The sequence below is a fragment of the Mus musculus genome, chromosome 9 (assembly GCF_000001635.26).
Source record: "Mus musculus strain C57BL/6J chromosome 9, GRCm38.p6 C57BL/6J".
Classification (NCBI taxonomy): Eukaryota; Metazoa; Chordata; class Mammalia; order Rodentia; family Muridae; genus Mus; species Mus musculus.
The window spans coordinates 26,709,378-26,733,394 of NC_000075.6; the positions used below are offsets into that span (position 1 = coordinate 26,709,378).

At 44.3% G+C, this 24,017-nt stretch overlaps 1 long non-coding RNA gene across 6 annotated transcripts; it reads right to left on the bottom strand.

The window, feature by feature from the left end:
- Positions 1-10,457: 10,457 nt before the first annotated feature.
- Positions 10,458-23,506, bottom strand: Gm48393. 6 transcript variants are annotated; one of them, XR_003948111.1, is made up of 4 exons: positions 21,641-23,506; positions 20,786-20,900; positions 13,154-13,205; positions 10,458-11,777 (listed from the first exon to the last, which is right to left on the bottom strand). It is a non-coding gene; the product is annotated as a predicted gene, 48393 (long non-coding RNA). The 6 variants fall into 6 exon arrangements; XR_003948108.1 differs by having other exon boundaries at positions 10,458-12,689; XR_003948112.1 differs by having other exon boundaries at positions 10,458-10,746; positions 11,599-13,205.
- Positions 23,507-24,017: the final 511 nt, after the last annotated feature.

Here is a 24,017-nt window from a genome sequence, read left to right on the forward strand (position 1 = left end):
AATGGCTGCTTCTGGTGAAAGATGCACCCGCATCAGTTCCTTGGGCAACAGCTGCATCTGCTTCAGGATACACCTGCATGAATGCCTCAGACAAGAGCTATATCTACTGCAAGATGCACCTCCATGAGTGCCTCAGGCAAGGACTACATCTACTGCAAGATGCACCTGCATGAGTAGCTCAGGTAAGGGCTGCATCTACTATAAGATGAGCCTTCATGAGTGCCTAAAACAAGAGCATCATCTGCTGCAAGATAAATCTGCATGAGTGGCTCAGGCAAGGGTCATATCTGCTGCAAGATGCACCTGCATGAGTACCTAATACAAGAGCTGTATCTGCTACAAGGCGCACCTCTGTTAGTACCTTGGGAGAATCTGAATAGTCTGATGTGCCATCTGCTTAGCCAAACAGCTCTTCTATCATCATATGGACAGGAATGAGTGTGGTTGTCTTCTCTGGCCTTCCATATCCTGCCTGTGTAGGGAAGGAGCTAGAGCCAACCCTACACCCAGTGTTTATTCACCTATTGACAGAGTGCATTAGACATTTAAAGGCTATGGTTGGCTTAAAATATCTGTTTCTTTTTCAGCCATGCCTTAGGATCCTCTTCAGAGCTCCAGAATCCACTGCCATCTCCATAGCGGGAGAAGAAAACTAGCATTAGTCCTGAGAGAAACTAGAGGAACAGCAGCATAAAAGGATACAGGAGGCTGCCGTTCCCAAACCCAGTTGAAGGAGAAGCCAATAGATACTCACTGAAGAAGACCTAGGTTTCTTCCCTATTCCCACCACATCAGTTCACAAGGTTCATCCATCTTTGCAGGGACTCAGAGAACAGGAGGGCCATGATCAAAATGATTCGTTCAGAAAGCTGCATCTTTCTGCTGGTCCTTGGCCCTGATGATGAGCCATATAATAATAGTTTGGACTGTTGAGATAGAGCAAACATACAATCTACCTTTCCCCAGGAATTTTCAAGAACCCTTTCAACTGTTCCCTCACCTTTACATCTCCAGTAGTTGGCCACTTAAATGAGCAGGCTTGCTGTTATTTATTTTTATATTGGGATTTAAATTCAATATCTTTTCCTCCCTCCATACACTCATATATACCCCTACCTGGTCTCTGAGCAGACTTCTGAAACGAAATCCCATCAGATATCACTTATGGGGTTTTAAGATGACCATGATGAGCATCGAAGCCTTTGAGAAAAGCAGAGAAGGCCAGATCTAGAGAATTCAGGCCTTCTTATCCCTGGGTGAAGAGAGAAGATGGCTGATCACTTATCGGTGGAACTGTAAGCCAACACTGGGCACACAGCCCAAGCTTGGAGTATGAATGTGATTAGTTTGCTCATTCCAGACTCTCAATACCCATCCATGCCTCCAACCCATGGCCCATTAGACTGAGTCCCGACTACCACAACAGGGCATTGATTATCTTCTCACAATCACTGTTGGGACAGAAACACCATGCCAATGACCCTAGCTCAGCTGGGACCAGGCTTTGCCTTCCCCACTGTGGAGACTGAGTGTTCAGGGACAATTTTATAACCAAAGCAACCACCAGGAGAAAGACACTGAAGGGGGCTGATCCCACTATTAAACCCTAAGAAACTAGAAGAGCTCCCAGGACATGAAGAACAAGCTCTGTTCTGCTGCAGGCTAATATGATATTGAGCTCCTCATAGGAAGAACATAGCTCAGACACACTGAGGAAAATGTCCCAGGCAACAGCCCTTAGAAGATTTAGTGCTGTCTCAGAGGATGATGGAGGCTGTAGAATTTTGTGCCCTTTCATATGGTCCCTGATAGGTCATGGAAGGTGAGCCTTCCTCACCATAAGCCTGCCTCCAGTATCGGCCTGGCCCATCTATAAAGGAATAGAATCCCTTTCCTATTTATGAAATGCTTAGAATCTTCCCTGACCTCAAATGGTCTCTGCCATTGGCTTTACTGTCCAGGATGTATATTAAATTCAAAGAATAGAGGTGTGGTCTCCTGCTCACCCCTAGACCCCCAGCCAATCCCCTTCTCTGAGTGGCCCCGGATATTTACTCAAATCCTTTACCAGCTGAGTCAAATCCATCATGTGATACCTGTGTCTAGAGCTGAAACAGGCAGTGAACCAGAATCACTCTGGGCAGTGCCCACCTTATCTCTATCTTCTGACCAAGCATGGCCCTTCTCTGGAAGTCAGGAAGCAGAGACCTGGAAGTCTTGTTTTCAACAGAAGCTATTCTCTCTGGGAGGTGAATATGCTCCATAGTCATGATGTCCCCAAAACTTTAAAAATCAATTATCTCTGTGCCATGCTCTCCTGCAGGTGTTAGGATCAAAGAACAGAGAACAAGGGATAACAATTGTCAAAGCAAATGCAGCCAATGGGACAAGGCTCTACTGAGTGTGGGTTGGGGCTGTTGTTTTGTTTTGCCCTTTTTTTTTTCTTTCTAAGACATAAAGTACACTTCCTGTGAGGGAGGGCTCTGAGGCATGAGCACCTCTGTACAGAAGGGAGTAAGAAGCTACTTAATTAAGGTTGTGGCTGCACTGAATCGCTGTAAACGGCTCATGGTGGACCTGGGCCCAGAGCTCTGAACTCTGATTCCATAGCGAGTCACAGAGACAATGGCACTCCCAAATGGTAGTGGATTCTAACCTTCTGGGGACTACTGGGGTGTTTTGATTGCTGCTCCACTCCTGGCCCTGATGGAAGTGACACACAGTGGCCAATCTGGAAGAAGAGAAGATGTGGGCATCTGTTTCTGTCACCTGTCCCTTCGCATGACACTACAGCCTGAAAAGACATTATATTCCCATGTATGAAAGCAGCTACTGAGCCCACAGCTGGACGCAGTCAAGAAATGATGCCCCAAAGGCAGGAGAGGCAGAATCTGGTTATTAAAAAGCACAAAGGAAGCTCAGGGTGACCAGGATGCTCCAGAAGAAAGGATGATAAACCAGTGGATCAAACATAAGCCAATTTGTGACAGATTTCTGTCTGAAGATGGTGGTATTTAATGATAATATTAATAATAAATGTAACAGTAAGTATGCTGCAACTCATATTTATTAAATGCTTGCTATGTGAATAGGACTCTAAACAATATAGGGGGAAAACCTAACAGTGCTAACCTATAACCCATAATATATCCAAACAGACCTCTAAATGCCCCACCCATCCTCCTGTTCTCATTGGCTCCTCACTGGATTGCATGGTTCTTTAAGCCTCTCACACAAAGCCAGACACCACAAGAGAAGCTGAGAGAAATCAGGAAGTTTCTCTTTTAGGGAACACCATCTGGTATAAAAAGAGTGGACATCCATAGCAGACTTTTGAGCTGGACTTTCTGGGAGTGGAAAGTAAATGGAAAACTTTCTCAATAAAGAAAATGGCATTATAACCACACAACAAGAGAGTAATAAACACCACAAGAAACAACTAAAGGGAGAAATGGGAAATCTCACCTGAGCATTTCTGACAACAAATGGTGTACAAGAGCAAAGAGGCACCTGTTTGATTTGGGGTGAGTGGGGAAGATGTGCAGAAAAGAGCTGTTTATCAGGATCTAGAAAGCTGGGCAGGCTTCACTTGAGTTGCAAGGGGGCTTTTCATGAAGAGCATCCTTCATCCAAGAGTGGGTAGTTTTAAGATGGTTGGTCCATGGGAAGAGCAGGAAGCAGAAGATGGAGAGTTGGTTAATGCTAGGGGCTAGGTCAACCTTGCCTTAGGCAAAGACAGGCAGTGGGGTGGGAGGCTCAGATTTACAGGAAACACCCATCGCTTCAACCACTCAGAATACCACCCTCCTTCCATCCCTTCCAACATCACACCACGTGGGGACATTTTTTTGATTCAGAGCACTTTTTCTATCAAAAACAAAACAGAAACCTCCAGGTCCCTGAAAACAGCTTATCTTAAATTGCCATTTTCCACTTGTTCTCTGTGGGTGGCAAGGGCTCCCTTCCTATCCATCATTGCTCTCAGCAATTTGCTAACACAGTACGTGGAACCAGATGAATGAGATGTGTTCTCCAAGTTTTCATACACTATTGACACACTGACAGAGCTGGGGACACATGCTTGTTAATTCACAAGAAGGGAGCCAATCAAAACCCAGGCTTGACCTCAGAAGAGGTAGGAAGGTAGGAAGTTAACCTCACCAATTACTCCTAAAGCCACCATATATTTCTGTCTGCACTGTCTCTGCTTTTACAGCTTTTGTGCCATTGATACCCCAATGAATGAATAGAGCATTTCCTGCCCTTTGTACACACTGCCCAGAGTAACCTGTACAGCTCTCTCCCTCTCCCCCTCCCCCTCCCCCTCCCCCTCTCCCTCTCCCTCCCCCTCCCTCTCCCTGTCTTCCTCCTTTTCCATCTCTTTCAATTCTTCCTTCATTTCTTTTTTCTTTCAGTTGCTTTTGGCAATAATCTGGATGGAACCCAGGACCTTGCATGTACTAGACAAATGCTCTACCTCTGAACTACACCCCAATTCTCTTCCTTTCTCTTTTTACCTGGCACATTCCTACTTTTTGTTGTGTACCAGTTTAGATAATGCTAAAGTTTGCTGTGTAGGTTTTACCCACAAAGATTCACAGGTGAGAAGCATGGCCTCAGAATAGCTATGTTGGGAGGTAGTAGGGGAATTTGAGGTCAGCCCAGTGAGTGGTGGTTAGATTACTGAGGGCACTTTCTCTTCCTCTCTCTCTCTCTTCATCTCCTTCCTCCTCTTCCTTCTTCTGTTAATTTTTTTATTCTGTTGTCACTGACTTTGGTTTTGTTTTATTTTTCTGATGCTAAGAGTCTAACCCAGGCCCTGTGGTGTTAGCCCAGTGCTCAGCCATTGGGGTTCACCATGAGCCTCACTAAAGGAATGAATGTTCATCTCTACAGACACTTCCCCTGCGGGGTTGCTATGAAAGCACATCCCCTCTCCTACTTCTCCCCTGGCTTCCTGTGCCTGCATGGTCTGTTCTCACACATGTTCTCACCATGATGCCATGCAGAGATAGTCTCTCACTAAAGGCCAAACAATACAGTTATACTCTCTTGGATTACCAGTCTCTGTAAGTGTGAGGTAATAAACCCAGATTCAGTTGTGTTCTTGTAATAAAAAACAGTGTCACAGATAAGAGTCCTTCCTCCTACCCACACACCACGCATGCCTTTCTTATACACTGCCTTGGTCTTATATTTTTCTTACAGTCTCAATCAACAATATCATGATTTCTTAGTTAGTTAGAACAACTTAGTTATGTTAGAAGTACAACTGGCTTGATAATTGTATCTCCTCTGCCTGTCATTGTTCCTTGTGCCTACTAAATATTCAAAAGATATTTGTTGGAAGAGGAGATATCATTACTCTTTCTTAAACTTCACTTTTCATAGTCATACAATACTTTACGGTTATACCATAATTTAACATAATCAATAATAGCAGTGTTCATCAGTAACTATAGAACAATCATTTATTGTCTAATTCATTTATTGCTTGTGTTTCCCCACTAAACTGGGAAATGAAAACTGAATTTCTATAATACACGAAGAACACAGACAATTGTGATTTCCACTAACCAAAGTGTTCCCAATAATTAATACATTACTTATAATAATGAACAGATTCAACAGACCTTGACAGTTATTAAATTTTTAAAATAAAAGAATTAATGGCATTGGGAATTGTTTCCAATGCATTGTCTTTATCAATAAATCATAAGAAGCTAGAGATATAGCTCAGTGGTTGAGTACTTATTAATACAGGTTCAGTTTTCAGCATCTATATCTGGTAGTTCACAATCACCTTTAACTCCACTTCCAAGAGATCTGATGCTTTCTGGTCTCTATGGATATCTCTCTGAACACATGTGTACAAAAATACAGGCATCTACACATGCACATAGATAAATAAAAAAAGTAAATCTTTCAAGTCACCATGATAAACATCCCTGTATGACTAACAAACACAGATTATTTACATTCAACATACAGCATGGTTTCTGCTCTATGTGTACACAGTACCAATTTATTCCTTAACCATCCATCATCATCTGAGAAGGCTATTAGTCATGTTCTCTACACACTGAAGCACAGAAAAAAAAGTGTACCTTCTAAATATTTGCCAGGGAGGCAGATGAAACTGGAATTTTTGTTTTTGCTAGTTTGCATATACTTTATGTCAGGGAGGAAATAAAAGCTTTAAGTTTTTTTGTCATTTATTAAATTGTCTATTTCTGATCATTGTCCTTTCTCCTACTGGAGTCTTCGTGGGTTTTGTTTCAGTACAGATGAGTTATTCAGAACATTCATGCTTTGTCTCTAATAGCTGGGGAATTTGCCTTTTCATTACATATTCCTTTTGATACATGAATTTTTTTAAATAGTCAAATCTGTTGTTATTCATTCCATTATTTTTCTGCCTGGAATATAATTTTTCACTTAGAGGCAAGCACAAGCTTAGATTTGTTTCTAATCTTAACATGGCTTTATTTTCTTTCATTGATATAAATTCCTCTTGCTCTATAGCAAAAATTGAGGTTTGAAAAATTTACATGTTCCCATTTCTGATGGTATTTACACAGTGACCTAACCTTCCTGGCCACAAAACGGTCCCTGTCAGAGTTACTCCATACAATAGCTTCCTCTGCTCTTCCATCTTACTTGTGATATGTTCTGATGCACAGGAAAATGAGCCTTCCTGCACTCAACATCTTTGTCATGACTCTAGGCTATTTTTGATTTTTGATTTTCAGATAAACTTTAATATTATTTCAATCTTCTCCTCGCCCTGAGTGGAGTCAGACTTTGAGGAAAACAAATGTGTGTATTAATATTTTTTTACATTTTTTAATCAGGTATTTTCTTCATTTACATTTCAAATGCTATCCCAAAAGTCCCCCATACCCTCCCACCCCCACTCCCCTACTCACCCACTTCCACTTCTTGGCCCTGGCGTTCCCCTGTACTGAGGCATATAAAGTGTGCAAGACCAATGAGCCTCTCTTTCCAGTGATGGCCGGCTAGGCCATCTTTTGATACATATGCAGCTAGAGACAGGAGCTCTGGGGGTACTGGTTAGTTCATACTGTTGTTCCACCTATAGGGTTGCAGACCCCTTTAGCTCCTTGGGTTCTTTCTCTAGCTCCTCCATTGGGGGCCCTGTGTTCCATCCAATAGCTGACTGTGAGCATCCACTTCTGTGTTTCCTAGGCCCCGGCATAGCCTCACAAGAGACAGCTATATCAGGGTCCTTTCAGCAAAATCTTGCTGGCATATGCAATATTAAGAGAATCAATTTGAATGTATATGTTAATATGAGAACACATTTCTTCCTCAACTCAGTTTTCCTACTGGCCATTCCTTTGGCTCTTTCCAAGGATCCGAGGTGTCACTTAGTGGGTGTGGTGGGACCAGAAGTGTTCTTCCCTCATGCAGGCACCTTCCACTGCAGGCCAAGTAATGCCCAGACTGGCTCGAGCTCTCAAGCTGTGGCATCTCAGAAGGAAGTACTCCTGTGAGATTCATACAGCAATTATTCAGCTAATTTACAGCTCAAATGAACATTGTGATCTGAAATCATTTGGTAAATTGAGCCAAAATTAAGATGAGATATAGGATTTAGAAAGTAGCAATAGCAGGACACAGTTATAAAGAGAGAGATAGAATGAGGGAGGGAGGGAGGGAGGGAGGGAGGGAGGGAGGGAGGGAGGAGAGGGGAGGGTAGGAGGAAGAAGAGAATGTAGAAGAAGAGAGGGGAGAGGAGGAGGAGAGGGGGGAGGAGGGGAGGAGGAGAAGGAACTAAGAAGCAGTCTTGTTTTTTTTTTTTTGTTTTGTTTTTTGTTTTTTGGTTTGGTTTGGTTTGGTTTGGTTTGGTTTGGTTTGGTTTGGTTTTGGTTTTTTGAACCAGGGTTTTTCTGTGTAGCCCTGGCTGTCCTGGAACTCACTCTGTTAGACCAGGCTGGCCTCAAACTCAGAAATCCGCCTGCCTCTGCCTCCCAAGTGCTGGGATGAAAGGCATGCACCACCATCACTGGGGAGCAGTCTTCTTGACCTAGCAGGAGGCAGAGCTGTCTCTGCCCCTCAAAGGGCTACAGTGTCTTCTTCCTCTGGGGTTAATGGAGGACCAGATCATGTGACATTCCTTTTTTCAAGAGTTCTACCCCACCTCACATACTGCCCATGCCTGTCTACTCACTGATTAACAAATTCTGAAAGCTCTCGTCTACTGGCCCTGCTCGAATTACAAAAAATGCAGTTTTCCTTTGCATTCCTATCTGTGACTTCAAGGACAAGCCAATGTCTCAGATGACTAAAGCAGGACAGAGGGACAGGGGAGACTGAGGACCCTGCCATTAGCTACTGGACTTTGAGATTAAGATGGGATATTAACTCTGTAGGGAGTGTCACTGTCTCCGAGGGCATTCCATGAAGTCTGCAGTTGTATCTGCACTGACTACAGGGTAAGCCATGCCCCGATGCCTCACCACCTCAGACACGAGTTCTGATTCAGAGAACTATCCTCAGAGGACAAGGCTTTTCAGAGAAAACAGCACATACAATACTAGCTAAATGAAGTCACTGAGTCCCTGTGCAAGGCATAGTTGTACAGATCCAAAGGTATATACTGTTTCAACCCACACCGGGAATGACAGAGAAGAAGAAAAGCTCGACTACCTGAGGACATCCTGGAAGAGTAAAGACATAGTGAGACAGCTCCAGGCCAATTCTCAGCACTCATATCAGCAGCTGAGCAACACTGGACTGAGAAACATCTCTGAGCTGCAATTGCTTCACCTATAAATGGGCATTTTGAACTTGATGCGTTAATACAAGGAATGTTCCTCCTACATGGAAATAACTGTGTTCTTTCTTTCCTTCTCCCACTCCAGAAGGAGAAAGAGCCCAAGGGAAAAAAAATAATTTAAAGAAACAATAAATCCCTTAATGAGGCAAATTAGGCCCCCTCAATTTTTTCCTCTTCATACCAATCAAACCGTAATAAGAACGTGCACAAATAAGCTAATAGTTGTGAGCATTCTCCATCAGGCAAAACACATCCTAACAAGGTAAGGTGCCAATGGTTTACAGAATAGAAGAGAGAGAAGCTGCCCGGTGTGCTTACAGAGCCTGCTGTTGCTGGGTGGTGGTACACAGGTCAGGTCAGAGGTAATTAGCCCCTGATTCCCATCATTAGAGCAGCTCCTGAAGGCCTCCTGGGCCTGGAAAAGGGCCTTCTGTCTGCTGATGCTAATGATGATGTTGCTGTGTTAACCTCCCCCCGGGGTGTTCTCCATCACTGGGCAGCCAGAAGATGAGTGATTTCCTGGCTTGGCTTTGCCTCGCACAGCTGGGCAGCTGCCTCTGGGCTGGAACCAGGGGACTCTTCTAGGGTGATTTTCTTTCACTGTAATGGTATTTTCGAGGAAAATAGGATCAGAGGCTTCAGACACACTCCCCGGGTCTCTAGAAAACATCCAGTGTATCAGTATACCTTGGATGCTTTCTGTTCTGGTGACGGCCATTTCCCGCATGCAGGATGCTTTCCCCAGTTCTCTCCTGTTGCCCTAATCCTCCTGTGACCCCCAACACCAGTGGCCTGGCATCCTCCGACCCTGTCACCAGGTCACATGGATTCTGATTACTTTTGCTCCATTTCCTAAAAGCACCTGAGGAAGGCCTGCATCCTGTGAATGCCTTCAGCATAGCGCCTGGTTAAAACAGACTTACTGAGGGCCAAACTGCAGAATGGGGAAAGCACTGGAAGACAGTGGAGATTGGAGGCTCCCTAGATCATCCTGACCAACCTTGCTAGAGCCATGACAATCAGTTTTGATTTCTACCTAAAGTGACTTTTCTCCTGCTTTTTCCTTTCTTTTTTTCTTTCTTTCTCTCTCTCTCTTTCTTTCTTTCTTCTGTTTTTTTTTCTTTTTCCTTTTTATAAATCCAAAATAGGAAAATGGTATTCCACTTAAAAAAAATCCATTTTGGCAGAATAAATCCAAATGTGAGAACTCAACAATATGTTGTAAAGTCCAAAACCACTTATGATTACACCACTGAGAAGGGCTCCTGTTGGAATTAGAGGGATGGTCTCTTAACTTCAGGGAGCTCCAAGTCAAGGGGCAGAGTGCTGATCTTAAACAAAGCTGGGAAAATGCATTGCAAATTGTTGTCATGAATGGTGAGCCCAACACCATTGGGTGGGACCCCAGGCAGCCCTACAAGCCCCACACCCAACAATGAGGATTACTGTCTGCCAAGAGGAAGAGTGTTGTCTCTGTCCTTCAGGTCATCCTCAGTTGTTTGACCTAGCAGGGTCACCTGAAGGACCTCCTTTGGTGGCTCCACAAAGCACATGAGCTCTACCCAGGCCAGGGGCACATAGGCAAGCTGTGTCAAATCTTCCTTCCCTCCCCCCACCCCCTACCCCCTAGAAGGAGAAAACACAGACTTACTGCTTAAGAGATAATCATCTTTGAGATTTATTCCTTCATAGAGGAATAATTGGAAAGGAAACATTTATAATCTTCTAGCATTGTTACTAAAAAGCACCAGTTAATCCCACTGTACAGAGCTGGGGTTTACTTGGTAGGGGTTCTGGAGGCAGGAACTGAGGCTCTTAGCTGCTAACAGGATACATCACTGTCCTGCTGATACCCTGTCAGGAGTCAGAGAAGAAAATAACCACTGCTTTGCAGACTGTCCCTTCAGCATCCCTTGTGAGCATCAGTGGGACTCTCACTTTGCCTGGGGAAAAAAAAAAGAATTCAGTCCTATTTCAGAATATGTAGTATGCAGGGTATATGAAGGTCCCCACAGGTAATGTACAGCTTAGAGGGAGGACCACCTGCAGACCCCACACACACCATCCCGCCATCCCTCCATCCCACCAAACCCACCCTCCCGCCAAGCCCTCATCCCACCATCCCTGACAGCCCTGATTGCCTCATTCTTCATGAACTCATGCCTCTTTCCCAAGCTCAGCATCTACTCTCTCTAACTCTGGTACCCCCATATACTCACGTACAGATTTGGAAGCCCCAGTCCACATTGCAGGTCCTGTCCCACAGCTCTCTGGCCTCCCTGAGAGATGGCACCAGGTGTGTGAGTATTCACCTGCTAACCTTGTGGGCTGTTCTTTGATTCTAGGCTTTGGTCCTGTTCCTGTCTTCCTGACTCCCAATAGGATAGATCTAGATTACCTCCACCCTGTGTAATAGGTAAGAGGGATACACACTGCTTCCTTGAGAGACAGCTTTCTGTGTGACCAACAATAACTGCTCCCACCTGCCATATTTTGGCCCCCCCCCCCTGGTTTTTTTGAGCTCTGTGACCGGCTTGCCCCCTACTCACACCTGCTCTGGTGGTTGGCCTACACAATGCTGTCTTGATCTCCTGATCCAAGGTACACTACTGCCTAGTGAAGTTCAGGTTTGCGGGGCAGCGCTCTCTTGGAGTCTGTTTAAACTTCATTAAACTCATCACTGTGCCTGATGTACCTTAAAGTCAAGTTCTTCCTCACAACGATACCAAACTGACACTGCAGGACTACGAAGAAGAAATGAAGATGAGAAATTGATGTGAATGCCAATTACGTACATTTGGGGTTAGAGAATTACAGCTAGCAAGTTTCACCGGGCTCATTTCGATGTTTAAAAGTCTCAGTGTCAGCAAAGGGAAGCAATTGCTGGTGATCACACAATGGGCACTCTCCTAACGAATCAACATATATGCCTCTACAGCCACATTCCATGGTAGAAAGTAGTCTTGGTTCTATCCTGTTGGGAGGCAGAAACAGGACCAAAGGCCAGCGTTTAGCAACACGAAGATGAAATAAACTCTTGAGTGGCACAACTTCTCTGGACCCTTTGAGACCTCTGTCTGAACTTAAGGCCCAAGAGAGTGAAGGAAAAGTCTGAGATATTTAGTCTATGCTACCAGAATCTCAACACCCTATATTTTCTGTTTATGAGGGAGTTCCCAAAAATTCCATTCAGCTACAATAAGTCACCTCGGTGGCATCAGCCAAAAGTAAACTAAGACAAACTGGATAGATCTCGATGCTTGAACTTCCAACCACTCGCTGAGGGTCTAGAGACATTTTAGGGGGAAAGGATGTGTTCCTGTAGGCCATGCAACCCCAGCTGCCTGCCTGGCTCATTTAGAGTTGCATCTCCACAGACAGATGAAGGGGAACAGCAGAAGTGGCTGTGTCTCTCTCCTTTCCTTGTCGGTGCCTCTGAACCCAAGTAGCCCTCGTCTGTGCAGTTCCTGTCGGATAAGGAGGAACCTGAAGCCTACACGACAGAAGGATCCAGCTCAATCAGCAGCTTGCACTGAAGAGCTAAACTGCACGTAATTCAGTTAAAGAAGAGGGAAGCAAACCTCATCACAACAGTTGAAAACACAAGAACAACAAATAAACAGCTGCTTTGAGTCGGAACAAGGAGGCCAATTTGAGCCTTACAGAAGGAAAAGTGCCCTTGCACATGTGCGTGTGCGAGCCTGAGTGCACATGCAGGGAGGAGCCGCTCCCTTCAAGCAGCTGCAGCTGTGAGGACAGCATTAACCAAGCTCCTCGAACAATTTGCTAGATTAGAACTATGCCATTCACAGCACGCAGACTCAGCTAAGCCTCAATACTCACAGGCTGCCTCTCCCACACTGGTGTTCCACGTGCTGCCTCTGGGCTACAGAGGAAGAAAGAGTTGTTCTCTGGGAGCCAAGAGCCCTGGATCTGTAAATGCCTGCCATGCCCACCAGTCACAGGTGAGTATGTGGCAAATTACAGAGCTTTGCCCATTCTCTATGAAATAAGCAAACAGGCTGTCCCATAACTGTAAAGACTTAACTTTCTCTGAACTTAAGTAGACAGAATCTCCTAGGGTTCTATGAACTGGTGTTTTAACAGGAACCTAGGGTGATTCTCTTGCACATGAAAATTGAAGTGTAGATAACATAAACTCTCCAAAATCACCCCTTCATATTGCCTTAATAACTCCACATAACATAACCCACACCATCTTAATGCTGAGAAACAACAGTCTCTTGCTCCAAGAAATCAGTGGTTGGTCAGCAGAGGCAGCTCAGCCTCCTGCGGTAGGCCTAGAAGTACTTGAGAGAGATGGGGGGAGTGCGTTCCTCGTGCACTTACCCAGTGCCCAGGCTGAGAGTGCACCAATTAACTCTTCTCATAGCCACAGCCACTGTAGAAGAAGGCAATGTGTAAATCCATGCAGCCCCTTGAGACCCAGAGTCAGATTCCGTTCTCTTATACTTCACCCCATTTAATGTCCAAAGGAAGTTACTTTAACAGACTCAGAGGGGAAAGATGAGTGACACACTGCCTACAGTGAAACCACAAGGACTCATACTCATAGAGGGGTAAACCATTGTTGCCATCAACTATTTCCTTTAACAAGAGCCTCAATTCTCCTGTTCATAAAATGGGTAGAATAATTCATACCCTAATCCATCTCCTGCCAGTTTTGCTAACATGAAGTAAGCAATTGTATTTGACAATAGCTTCTATTTCTATAGTTGAGCTTCTTTGTCCCACTGACTTATGAAGCCACTAGTTTACTTCTAAATCATTCCCATCTCCTTTAATCATCAGGTACTAACTTTTCCAACTTGAAACAAGATTTTTAGTACCAGAAAGCATCCATTGTACTGTGCCTGCCTCTTCCCCTAGGTGTGCTCCTGTAGCTCTGAGGAACTGTAGCCCTGTGGTACTAAGCAGGCTTCTCAGGTGCTCTGGCTACACTTCTCACAGTGGTCACCTCCCATGTGTTCTCATTCTCCACAGCTTACCTGAGAGCCTTCTGAGCTGCTGAGTTTCCAAGAGAGTGATAAGCTGTCAGCCCTCTACCCATGCTTGAGAGGAAGTCAGTCTGCTTCTACTCCTCCCAGTATCAGGGAGGGAGAGACCCACCTCTAACCTTCTGAAGCTTTTCTAGCCCCAAAAAGACCAGTTACATCCAGCTGTTGGCATCTCTTTTGAAATCTCAAACTTGGTGCCCAACACAGAACTTTTGATTTTTTTTTTCCTAAGAAACTTATCACAATGCCATCTACCTCCTTCCGTAATCCACAAACTATAAATTGTCCTTGATTACACATCTTTCTTTACTGTGTGCAACCAAAGCCATCAAGCCCAATCACCAGTGTCCTAGTGAAATCTGTCCTTCTCTCTATAGTAGTGGGGTTTTCTTTATTAGAACATGCAGTCCTATATTTTCACATCCTACTTCTAAATATTTATTCAGGTCTCTACACAGGCAACAAATACCTATTAAGTATCCACTCTATGCAAGGTCTTAGGATAGGTGCTTGGAAGTAACACTGTGCAGATCTTGCTCTTTGCCCTGAGATGTTTATTGTATGAAAATGGGAAAGCATATATAGAAAGAGCAGATGCTGTAGTATCCTGTGTGTCATATGTGCATCATATGAGGATGAAAACTAAGTACTGTGGAGTGGGACTATTTTCTCTGAAACGTGTGAAGGGATCCAATTTGTTCCTCCCTCCACCTTCATTATCTTTCTCTTCAAGAGACGTCTCTAATATGTTTTGATTATATCTTCACTGCATATTTCCTCTGACAGTTGCCTCCTTCTTCACACACTTCTGTCCAGCTCCAACTCCTATTCCCTGGCAGAAACTACAAGCTGTCGTTTGTAACCTTCAGGAACAAGGCTCGGAGCCTCTCTGTACTACTGCCTCCCACATCAGCTGACACCACATTTTATCATCCTTTTATCTTCTCCTCCTCCCAGTATTCAAATAGTTTCAGAGAAGAGAAACTTAGCCCCTCACACCTAATTCTAGCTTCAGCCTGCTTTGTCTCTCTATGATGGTAAGTGGATTTTCTGACCTTTATGGACCTTAGTCGCTTCTTTTGAAAAATGAATAAAATTAGACAAAAATCCTTTAGGGGAAAAGATTCCATCTAAATTTGACATTCTATGAACTTTTAAAACCTGTTTACTCTGCATTTAACAGAATGTATGTCTTTTATCCCAGTGAAGAAAAGTCTAAAGGTGAGTACCATACCATATCTCCTAAAGGTGAGCACCATCATGTCCAAAGGTGAATATCATCCCGTCTAACAGTAAGTACCATCCAACTAAAGTGAGCATCATTTCATCGAAAGGTGACCACTATCCTATCTAAAGGTAAGCACCATCCCACCGTCACACAGCCCACCTATGCTTGAGAGATCTTGTTATTAGGACCTCTGTGGGCCAGAGGCATCCCTGTCACTTTAAAAGGCAGTGTCTTGGGGATCCTAAATCAGAATCTTTACTTTAATCAGATGCTATTCAAAAGATTCTTCAGTATTTTAACTTTGGGGGCTCTGCCCAAGATGACAACTCCCCAAAGCCCAAGGAAGGCAGGTTTTGGTTTGACTAAGAAGAGCATTCTTCTGTAGGGAGCAGACTAGAGATGAACTTGTATGTGTGGAAGGCCATGGAGCCTCCTCAATTGGGTAGAAATGGAAATAGCCCAGATTTTTTCAGAGATGAAGGACAGAGAGTACACAGGGGTTTGGAAGCAACAAGTCATCCCCTTATAATTCTGAGGCAGGAGGCTTCTTTCCAACTTCTGCTATCCATTGCTGTAGTTTCATTTGGAGTGGCAGTAGAGCCAGAATTCATGGCACTGCTGTTCTGCGCTGGTTTTGAGATAGTGTTATCAAGTGTGGATGAAATGGAAGATGGAACGAGAGAGCAAACAGAGGCTGTGACCAGGCTTTTCCTGATTGTGTAATTCTGGAAAGTCTATGGACTTACTGAGAATCCTGGCAACCTCCTTCCTTGCTGAAGGACCCTTTCCCCCCTCTTGGTCAAGAGCCTGGGTTCTCAATTTAGAAGCTAATTCTCATTCAAATTAGCTCATCTCACAGATAGAATTAGAAGCTGGGCGATGATTTGGAAAATACAATCAATTTAGTCCAATTGTTCTTGCATGTCATCTCTGTCCAATAATGAAAAATTTGTTCCTTGGGCTCTGGTGCTGACAAGGAGTCATTATCCACGGGAGTGAGCTCATCTGCTAGGGCACAGAGCTAAATGGGTGTGGGAATGGTAGAAGGCCAGAGCAATGAGGGAGATTAAAGAAGGGAGTCCGGTGATCAGACACTCATGGGGAAGGAAAACTTGACCGGAGCATAATACATCTCCATGAGGTCAGACCACAAGACAAGTTCTATTTCAAGACAATGTCTGTTTCCTTAGATTCAATGAAGATGAGGTAACACTTGGAAACACATCTTATAGGGTCACACTGAAGAGCAAACAACTTGATTTACGTTAAACCTCATTCATTCATCCACTTAGAAATATTCACAACATCAGACATTCATTAGGCATATGCCAACCATTTTACTTCGTAAAAGAGCAAGACACAGTCTGCGGTTCCTGTGGAACTCTTGTGAACTTATTATACACTGACTGCAAAAAGAAATAATGGGGATGATAATAGTGGCATGGTGCTGATGATGACAATGACAATGACAGGCATTCACCCCAGAAGACAGTGCTGGCTGACAACTGATTTTAATGTGCAGTGAAAGATCGTTCCTCCCATTGCTCTTCTGGGCTATGAGCTAAGAGAGATTAAAATGCTGTTGTAGGAAGCAAACAATATGCATATTTCATGAAATACATTTCTCTGCCTGTTTAATTGTGGGATCCTCAAAAGAGGCAGGGAAATTTGCTGCTTACCACTGTGATGAATGGTAGGTTTTCAGCTCAGCCACTCAAGGCTTCTGACCCTGGGTTTCCTGGCTTTCCAAGTCTGCTGGGATCGGTGCCTACTGAAGGTCATGGCCATTGTATATGGTTTGGCAGTTTCTTTTTCTCCTTGGCCTTTGGGTGTATCCAAATTATAATATATGTATTTTCTCTTGTTTTTCACAAATACATAACATGGAGAGCTACAAGGATGATAGTAGTATACCAGAGAGTAAAAAGAAGGGGCATTAGAAAGATTTGTTGTAGCTGCTGCAACTACAGCCTCATAGGAGTGAGTTGTTTGGAGACACCTGGAAATAACTCAGTGAGTTTCTTGAACTTTGGTCTTCCCACATGCTCACAAATCAGGGTACCCCATTATTGTACTTCAGCCTCAGTCCAGAATGTAGACATCCCAGACCCCCCCTTACCTCCCCTAAAATAGCATTTGCAGACCCAATGGTGATTTCTAGCTAGGACTTGCTGTGCCTTTCTCTATAGCGCCCACTGTGCTCTGTTGTCCCAAGCAAAGGTAGACATTAAATGCTTTCTGTAATCACACAGGCTGCAATGATAAGCAAACACCATGCACTGTTTTATCAGAATGCGTGTGCCACTCAGTGAAGGTCCTGCTCTAGATAGCACACTTCATTCTTAGAAATCCTTCTTCAGGATTTCCACAAGCTTCCCATTATGGAAATGATCATAACTTGATCTGAATGCCATCGCTTGCCCAGAATGTCATCATAACTTCTCTACCCCAAGAAAATGTCACAAAGCCTTCCAAACGCGGTTTTTATTTTACAGTTTTGTGTCCCTTTATTTGTAGACTCTAAGCTAGGGCTGAGGGTAAACAGAACGTAAAAATCTGGTAACAAGAACCTAGTAAGCACTCAGCAAGTGTTAATTAAATGAGTAGGAAAAGAAAGAAACACTGTTGAATGTGAAGGACATGCAATCCTCAAAATTAAATAGATCCTAGATATTTAGATAATATCACCTAATTACTAGAAATAGTTACATGCCCCTTCCTCCCTCCCTCCCTCTCTCTCTCTCTCTCTCTCTCTCTCTCTCTCTCTCTCTCTCTCTCTCTCTCTCTCTCTCTCTTTCTCTCATGCACACACAATTAACCTAATATCCTACTACCCAATCAAAGCAAACATCACTAAGCAGTCACAGTGCTCGATCCTGTTTAGCCCACGTGTAACTTCAGAACATTTCACGGCATTTCATACATTCACAACCAATTTACGGAATTGGCATGCATAGTAAAATTGATTTGCTCTCCTTGATAGGTTATTTAGCTTTATCCTGGCATCCCATGAATACTGTTTCTACTTATAAAGAGGAGCCTATTGTTTTTCAAAGGTGCACAATGACCATGCCTAGAAGAGGCTTCATGTAATGTCAGTCTGACTTCCACAGTGTGATATCCCCCTGCCAAGCACAACTTGGGCCCCCAGAGTATGGACACTGCTTCAGTCCAGATGTGAGAACATGAATTTTTGTTGCCTGTGAGTGGTGCTGGCCTTGGTGCTGAAACACGGATATGTGTGTAAGACTGTGAGACCTACATTATTGGGGATTTAGGGTGTTTGCTTTTCTGAATGGGGGATTAGAGACCAGAAAGCCCAAAATGACCATCCATCTCTCAGGAAACAGAACGGTAAAATTAATACTGTCAGATATGGGCTCAGACCCAAGGGTCCTGATTAAAGCTCTCCCTAAGTCTGTCGACCCTTTATCCCTCACTGGGTTATGTAAGGACAGATCACCAGCTCCCTACAGGGAGTTCAGAGATTTTATCAAGCAGGAAGAAACCAGAGGATAAAGTGCAGTTTTTCCAGTTCTCAAGATGGGTGAAGACCAGAGGTTTGGGGGTAAATGGTGTGGACAACCCACCCGGGACTGCAAGCTTTAGGGTCTCAGCAAAGAGAGACTCTACATGCTTTGTTGAAAATAGTTTCCAGAGATTTCCAAGTGGCCTTGCTGCATCTTGACTCCCAGATGTCCACAGAAGAACAAGATGTGTCCCACATCCAATACTCTTCCCATGGATGTGTAAGTCCATGTTTTTTCTTTTTCCCTGAAACTCATCACGGACTTGGGTTTGTCTCACAAAGTCAACAAGAGAACATTCTTTGGTGTTTTTTTTTTTTTTTTTTTTTTGAGTCCCTAGCACCTGTGGCTGTCAGAGAGTAGCAGAAGTGAGTCCCCGCCTTCAGGCCACATGGAGACAGTGCAAAGGGCATCTATGCACAAATATTTGATCATTCTCTCCACAGATTCTGCACCCTCTTGGTTCCCAGAAAAATAAGGAGAAATCACAGGCCCAACAAAGCTAGAGAGGTAGGACAGCGACTTGTTTCCAGTGCACATAATTGATCCTCAAACCCTTAAGAACAAATATATATATATATATATATATATATATATAGAGAGAGAGAGAGAGAGAGAGAGAGAATAAAATTAATTCCTAGATGTCTGAAATTTACCTGTGTATGTTATAGGCATCCCTTCCTCCTTCCCCAGATACCCAAAACTCACTATATACCAAACCTCTACATGAGAGCAAGAAGAATTTGGACAGCTTCCCACTGTTTGCCTCTGTTCCTCTCCCATTTCTGCCTTCTGCAGCAGCCCCGATCTCCATCTGTCTAACAACCTGCCCTCTGCCTGCCTCTTCCTTCATGCAGAAGAATTCAATGGCAGGGCACAAGAGGAAAGGCAGATGGGAAAAGTGAGATGGAAAAACGCCAGGCTTAAAAGAACAATTGACCTGGAAGTAGATGCTAATCTTTAATTTCTGTGTTTCTAACACCTAAAAATTTCATAGCTAGAGAAGTCCTTGAAGTCAGGAAGGAAAGATAGATGTTTGGATATATGGATGGATGATGGGTGGATGGATGGGTGGGTGGGCGAGTGGGTGGGCAGATGGATGCTGGAGTTAGAGCACCCATGAGAGATGTCTTCTAACTCCTTTTCTATATTTTCCAAGTCGCATAAGGAAGTTGTACAGAGCTGTTCCTGCAGAAGCTCTGCCAACACCCAGAGGTCTAAGATGTTTGCTCATCACCCAGCTATGGAGAAGCATTTAGGCAGGAAATTAAACAACTACATCCATCATATTTATTGAACAGCTTTTCCCTGGAAGACACCAGTGTAGGATATCAGTCATGCTCAAACTCCAAAAAGAAAATGAATGTCCTTCTCACTTCATCTCTCTCTCTCTCTCTCTCTCTCTCTCTCTCTCTCTCTCTCTCTCTCTCTCCTGTCACCCCCTTATGTGTGTCTCTTTGTGTGTGTGTGATAGAGAGTCTCTGGTTCTCTCTCTCAATTCTTGATCACTGCCTTACAACCTTCCTTGACTTGATTGGTTCTTTCTTCCAATACAAGTTTTACTGTTCTAGTCCCTTGACCAGCCCCGAGCATTAGTGTTACACTATGCTGGCCCTTCTGCAAGTTTCAGATCAAATGGAACTTTAAAAAAAAAAAAAAGCCTTTCCTTGGTCTCAGCATCCTCCCTGAACCCTGACTCCATTATTTCCCTTCTACAGCTCATTCTACATTCATATATGCCCTGGCTTCTTGTCTTTGGCACCCAATAGCACCCAAACTCCTGAGGTACTTTGATGGTGAAGAGCTGAGTCTTTAAGCTCAACCACCTGATTCAAAGACAACTTTGTCACTGCTGAGCATGTGACCTTGATTAAATTACCTAAACACTATGCCTTAGATTGCAGGCCTATACAATGGAAATCATAATGGAGCCTTGTCACAAATGGTTCCTGATAAATAACATCTTATGTCATGAAATCAGTTAATGCACATGGAGACTTAGACCCTTGCCTGCTTTATGAAAAGGCCTTATCAACATTGACTGTTCTGGTGGCTGTCAATCTCTGTCCTAACTCCATGGACTGAGATTTGACAGAAACTCAATAGAAATTAGAGGAACAAATGAAAGCATGTGCATCCTAATACCTCACCCCCCCCCCCCAGGAACCCAGGTAAGTATAGCTGGGAACAGGGGAGAAGCAGATCATACCTGAGACTCCGCAGAGGCTGTGCAAGAACAGTAGCTCATGTCTAGGTTGGAAGGAGTCCCAAGGAGACTCGAGAGTAGTGGGTAGAAAGGTCATGGGCAACCTGGATTCTTCTCCCTTGTGCAAGAACACATACAAGAGTCCTCAGATTGCCTCTGAAAGAGCTTCTTCAGAGACACAGGGCCCTTCTCCATTGCCTCTCATCTCTGTCAGCCCCCAAATGCAAAGGGCAGTCAGTATATTTCAAAAGTACCCTATATCTGTGCACCTGCACTATAACAATGGAATTTAGAGGAGGCAGGGATGGGACATAAAGAAGGGAATCTGAGAGTCTTTGTGATCAAATATCCACCTCCAATTTGCTCTGGAGAAACTGAATTTCAAAACCAGAACCAATGGCCTCTTAATAAAAGGGAGGAGTGGAAAAATGTGCTCATTATGACAGCCATGAACTCAACCACTCCAAATAGTGCATCCACACAGTCAGCACAAAACTTCTAAGGATGTATATCCTATGAAATTTTCTGCTAGACTTTGCAAGTATGACCCATCCCCAGGGACCCTAACCAATTGTTCAAAGAGAGGAAAACTTTCCTCTCTCCACTGTATTCCTTGGTGAGGGTGCACCTGGTTGTCATGCACACATTTATATGCCCCTGCCTGAACCATGACAGCTGAGCTCATGCACTGGGGAATGAGGGGTTCCTAACTGGGCCTGTCCATTCATGGCAGCGAAATCACTAATGATGAGTCCCAATGTAAGAGCAGGGATAGCAGGTGACTGCCTAAAAACAGGGGCCCCAGCCATCAGACAGCTGAGAGGGTAGGGCACAGACCTGGGTGAGAACATGGCTTACCTGTTCTAGTTCCTTGCATAGTTAGCTGAGAAGAAAAAGATGGCCTGAAAAGAAACCACCAATGGCAGCCCTGGAGCATAACAAAGCTACTGATGAAAGAGAGCCAAGCAAAGGGCCAGCTAGGGGAACAATGAGCCAGCAAGACTAATTGCTAGTCGTATTAAATTTGGGCACAGGTGATCTAGTCCCAGATGTTTTTTTAGCTTTTACACTGCAGGTGATGCTTTTATGAGATCCTTCTGAGATTCAGATTTTGGAAACTGTGCCAAAATCAGAGGATGGGGCAGGGCTCCTGTCCTTCTTAACTACACAATAAACATATAACAGCTTGTCCCAGAAGGCTTGCATACTAAACATTCTGGTGCTAGTCTTTGGGAGCCTCTGAGAAGAGGGGCTATTTACTCTTCAGAGGAGGGGAAAATAAAGAGAGATGCAACATTCAAAGCTCCTAGATCTAGGAGCTTCTCCAGATGTTTGGAACAAGGACCAAGTTGTAGGGATGCAAGAAATCCAGATGTGGAATGGAAACACTGCTGCCCTTCAACTAACAAAGAACACAGAAAAATGATAACTATGGCTCGGCACCCTGATAAAGACTGGTGGGTGTATCCAGGTGGGAGCAGGCAGGTATGTGCATACATTCACACATACACATGATGTATACAAATGCACACTATTTGTTTGCACTGGTTTTATTGTGGTAACTTATGTATCTGTATTTTGGGCACATGTTGCATCTACATAGATACACATGTATCTTTGGGTCCATACCTGTAGAATAGTTTCAAATAAATGTCAGGCTGTGGTCTCTCCGCTGAGCCTTCTCATGCTAATTTTAATATCATATTATGGTTTCAAAGTTGGCTTTATAAATACAAAAAAAATACCATAAACAGCCCCAGGCTAACTTTCAAGACATGTTTCCAGAATGGGGTTTTATTATCACTGTTGTTCTCACAAGAATGGTGCGATAAAACTTGCAACCATTCCTGCTCCATCTGGTTGAATGCCAGGCTAGAGAAGTTAGAGGGGAAGCCACCCCATAGAACAACCAGAGGACATTTGCTGGCCGAAGCCTGTGGGACCAGACAAGATCCTGTCGGCTTACCGAAAACCTGTCTTATTACTAAAGAGACAGGCCCAGAGGTCACTTAGGTAGTGCCTTTAACCCATTCATTATTCCAGCATTGTCCTGAATCCCCAACCTGGGGATTTGGCACCATCCTGGGCAGAGATATGAGTGAGTGTGACCCCACACATGGATGCTCCTGTCTGTGGGCATCAGCTTCCCTGTTGGTAAGAATCAGCCTCCAAGATCATCTCTGCCCTGTCACTTAGTAATTTTGGGTGGTATGGTTTCCTCAAGGAGATGCAGCAAGACAGCATGCCCTGGGCTCCCTGGTATGGAGTAAGGGGAGAAGAGTCTGGAGAAAGCCTCTCTCTAGAGACAGTAATTCTGTATTTTCTATGGGATGTTGTAAACTGTGACTACTACCTAACCTCAAAGCCTTGAAGAACAGAATTGATTCTAGAGCCTTTACACCACTCAACTTCACCCAAGAGGAGAACCAGGCTTCATCCTGATAGGCAGAGGTGATGGTGAAGAGCTGTGGGCTCAGCCTCAGCCCACAGTATAAAGTACGTTTCAACCCAGCAATGCCTAGCGGTGGAGCTGGTCTTTTGGAGTTTTGAAGAGGACACAGCTGAAGGCCCTGACCACAGGTGTCAGTGAGGACTATCAGCAATATAAACCTGAAGGTGCATGGATGGCATCTTAGGCTCTGGCAAGTAGACAATAGCATTTAGAAATCTCCCACTGGATGACTGCATGGCAGAGAGAGAGGGAGAGAGAGAGAGAGAGAGAGAGAGAGAGAGAGAGAGAGAGAGAGAGAGAGAGAGAGAGAGAGACAGAGACAGAGAGAGACAGAGACAGAGAGAGAGAGAGAGAGAGAGAGAGAGAGAGAGAGAGAGAGAGAAACTCCCTGTATCCTAGCATCCCAGCATCCCAGCCCCCCAATACCTAGAAATTCCTGGATGGCCTGCCCACCCACATTGGCCATCTCTTCATTCTGCACCAGACTGTGCCTCCTGCCTCCTTGTTAGATGCCCAGTGCTGGGGGGCGGGAAAGCAGAGTGACCCTCAACATTTTGGCATATCCTTAAAAGAAAGAAGCAGTGCCCACAGGTGGGGCTGCCCCACTGGCAGGCTCCTTGGGGACTCCTACCTCCGACCCATACAAACAACCCTGTATCCACTTCGGATTGCCCGAAGCCAAGCTGGGGGCCGCACCCTCTTTCACAGCCGCACTCATTCCAGCTCAGTGTCTTAGTCCCGCAGAACCGTGCCCCACCGCAACCCCCAAACCCTCAGCATCCC